The sequence below is a fragment of the Loxodonta africana genome, chromosome 2 (assembly GCF_030014295.1).
Source record: "Loxodonta africana isolate mLoxAfr1 chromosome 2, mLoxAfr1.hap2, whole genome shotgun sequence".
NCBI lineage: Eukaryota > Metazoa > Chordata > Mammalia > Proboscidea > Elephantidae > Loxodonta > Loxodonta africana.
The window spans coordinates 113,967,172-113,971,029 of NC_087343.1; the positions used below are offsets into that span (position 1 = coordinate 113,967,172).

At 40.5% G+C, this 3,858-nt stretch overlaps 1 pseudogene; it reads right to left on the minus strand.

Annotated features, from left to right (window-relative positions):
* Positions 1–227: 227 nt before the first annotated feature.
* LOC135230428 (52 kDa repressor of the inhibitor of the protein kinase-like) lies at positions 228–1,103 on the minus strand (annotated as a pseudogene).
* Positions 1,104–3,858: the final 2,755 nt, after the last annotated feature.

A 3,858-nucleotide genomic window follows, 5' to 3' on the forward strand; every position in this document is an offset into this window, starting at 1 on the left:
GTTATGCCTAAAATGACTTAACTAAAACAATTCCAGAGTGCCCCAACAGAGATCACACAGAAACAAAACGTGGCACTTCCGCTGCTATCTTTTGGAAGAACGGACACAGCTTCAAAGCATGAGAGTTCAAAGAGGGGTCATTTAAATAGGTAGATTATCAGTGGCTAATGTATTCAATCGGAGGCCTACAGGCAAAGATATTCAGTGATTAAGTGGCCTACATACACCTTACAGCTTCTCCTCCAAATATCAAATATAAGAGAAAAGCTATTTTAAAACACTATTATGTATTTTCAATAGTTTCTGAAGTATCTGTAGGAAGCTCTGATTTAGTTGTATAGAGTTTGATATGTGCCACCATGAAATCCAGATCACACTTTGTAACAAAATTTATGTTAAGCAAAGCCATGTGACCTTCAGTCTGTCAAAATATTCCTCAGGTATGCTCTGAGATGCTTTTGTCCATTTTCATAGGACTCACTCTCAACCTTCATCACAGGAAATATACATAGGACCTTCAACAGTGCATAAACATTAGGAAAGAACGGGGTGTCAGGCAGGTGGAAGGCTTCATAAATGGTGGATGGAAGCTCTGTATTGCTTCCTCTGTGTTTTCACATAATTCTCCAACAAGGACGCTCGGCTGACAGTGTGTCAAGATTGGGTAAGTCACTTCTGTACATGTCAGCATGGTGTTCATCGACGTATTGAATTTGAGCTATCACATGACAGAGTGTACCAGAGTAAAGCATTTAAGAGCTTTGAGGTGCTGTTCTGAGAATATATCTTTAAGTTCCTGAATAATGTGCTCCACTGTTGGGACACTTAAGGTTTCTTTATAGTAACTCTCAGAGGTTTGCTGAGAATCCAGGTTACCTTGTTGAGCTCTGGGGAATTTCCCAGGGAGTTTCATTTGACTATCGTTTGGTTGCCAAATTCGTGGTTCCTTCGCATCAGAATTCATGATAAACTTCAGTATTTTTCAGCACTTCATTTACTGAATGCAGCTCTACCATCAAGCTGCTGGCCGCAAAAAAGACATCAGAGGTTTGACCCTGGAGATTTTTCCCAATGGCTCTTGCAGAAGACAGAACATTTTTTTTTTTTTTAGTTTTTTATGAAATTTATTTTTTGTCAATGAACTTGAAATACTAACAGTTTTAACTCATTTCTTTTTTTTTAATAACTTTTATTAAGCTTCAAGTGAACGTTTACAAATCCAATCAGTCTGTCACATATAAGTTTACATACATCTCACTCCCTACTCCCACTTGCTCTCCCCCTCTTGAGTCAGCCCTTTCAGTCTCTCCTTTCTTGACAATTTTGCCAGCTTCCCTCTCTCTCTACCCTCCCATCCCCCCTCCAGACAAGAGTTGCCAACACAATCTCAAGTGTCCACCTGATATAATTAGCTCACTCTTCATCAGCGTCTCTCTCTCACCGGCTGACCAGTCCCTTTCATTTCTGATGAGTTGTCTTCGGGGATGGTTCCTGTCCTGTGTCAACTGAAGGTCTGGGGAGCATGGCCGCCGGGATTCCTCCAGTCTCAGTCAGACCATTAAGTTTGGTCTTTTTATGAGAATTTGGGGTCTATATCCCACTGATCTCCTGCTCCCTCAGGGGTCCTCTGCTGTGCTCCCTGTCAGGGCAGTCATCCATTGTGGCCGGGCACCAACTAGTTCTTCTGGTCTCAGGATGATGTAGGTCTCTGGTTCACGTGGCCCTTTCTGTCTCTTGGGCTCTTAGTTGTCGTGTGGCCTTGGTGTTCTTCATTTTCCTTTGCTCCAGGTGGGTTGAGACCAATTGCTGCATCTTAGATGGCCGCTTGTTAGCATTTAAGACCCCAGACGCCACATTTCAAAGTGGGATGCAGAATGATTTCATAATAGAATTATTTTGCCAATTGACTTAGAAGTCCCCGCAAACCATGTTCCCCAGACCCCCGCGCTTGCTCCGCTGACCTTTGAAGCATTCATTTTATCCCGGAAACTTCTTTGCTTTTGGTCCAGTCCAATTGAGGTGACCTTCCATGTATTGAGTGTTGTCTTTCCCTTCACCTAAAGCAGTTCTTATCTACTGATTAATCAATAAAAAACCCTCTCCCACCCTCCCTCCCTGCCCCCCTCGTAACCACAAAAGTATGTGTTCTTCTCAGGTTTACTATTTCTCAAGATCTTATAATAGTGGTCTTATACAATATTTATCCTTTTGCCTCTGACTAATTTCGCTCAGCATAATGCCTTCCAGGTTCCTCCATGTTATGAAATGTTTCAGAGATTCGTCACTGTTCTTTATCGATGCGTAGTATTTCATTGTGTGAATATACCACAATTTATTTACCCATTCATCCGTTGATGGACACCTTGGTTGCTTCCAACTTTTTGCTATTGTAAACAGAGCTGCAATAAACATGGGTGTGCATATATCTGCTTGTATGAAGGCTCTTGTATCTCTAGAGTATGTTCCCAGGAGTGGGATTTCTGGGTTATATGGTAGTTCTATTTCTAACTTTTCAAGAAAATGCCAGATAGATTTCCAAAGTGGTTGTACCATTTTACATTCCCACCAGCAGTGTAGGAGAGTTCCAATCTCTCCGCAGCCTCTCCAACATTTATTATTTTGTGTTTTTTGGATTAATGCCAGCCTTGCTGGTGTGAGATGGAATCTCATCGTAGTTTTAATTTGCATTTCTCTAATGGCTAATGATCGAGAGCATTTTCTCATGTATCTGTTGGCTGCCTGAATATCTTCTTTAGTGAAATGTGTGTTCATATCCTTTGCCCACTTCTTGATTGGGTTGTTTGTCTTTTTGTGGTTGAGTTTTGACAGAATCATGTAGATTTTAGAGATCAGGCGCTGGTCGGAGATGTCATAGCTGAAAATTCTTTCCCAATCTGTAGGTGGTCTTTTTACTCTTTTGGAGAAGTCTTTAGATGAGCATAGGTGTTTGATTTTTAGGAGCTCCCAGTTATTGGGTTTCTCTTCATCATTTTTGGTAATGTTTTGTATTCTGTTTATACCTTGTATTAGGGCTCCTAGGGTTGTCCCAATTTTTTCTTCCATGATCTTTATCGTTTTAGTCTTTATGTTTAGGTCTTTGATCCACTTGGAGTTAGTTTTTGTGCATGGTGTGAGGTATGGGTCCTGTTTCATTTTTTTGCAAATGGATATCCAGTTATGCCAGCACCATTTGTTAAAAAGGCTATCTTTTCCCCAGTTAATTGACACTGGCCCTTTGTCAAATATCAGCTGCTCATACGTGGATGGATCTATGTCTGGGTTCTCAATTCTGTTCCATTGGTCTGTGTGTCTGTTGTTGTACCAATACCAGGCTGTTTTGACTACTGTGGCTGTATAACAGGTTCTGAAATCAGGTAAGGTGAGGCCTCCCACTTTCTTCTTCTTTTTCAGTAGTGCTTTGCTTATCCGGGGCTTCTTTCCCTTCCATATGAAATTGGTGATTTGTTTCTCTATCCCCTTAAAATATGACATTGGAATTTGGATCGGAAGTGCGTTAAATGTATAGATGGCTTTTGGTAGAATAGACATTTTTACTATGTTAAGTCTTCCTATCCATGAGCAGGGTATGTTTTTCCACTTAAGCATGTCCTTTTGAATTTCTTGTAGTAGAGCTTTGTAGTTTTGTTTGTATAGGTCTTTTACATCCTTGGTAAGATTTATTCCTAAGTATCTTATCTTCTTGGGGGCTACTGTGAATGGTATTGATTTGGTTATTTCCTCTTCGGTGTTCTTTTTGTTGATGTAGAGGAATCCAAGTGATTTTTGTATGTTTATTTTATAACCTGAGACTCTGCCAAACTCTTCTATTAGTTTCAGTATTTTTCTGGAGGATTCCTT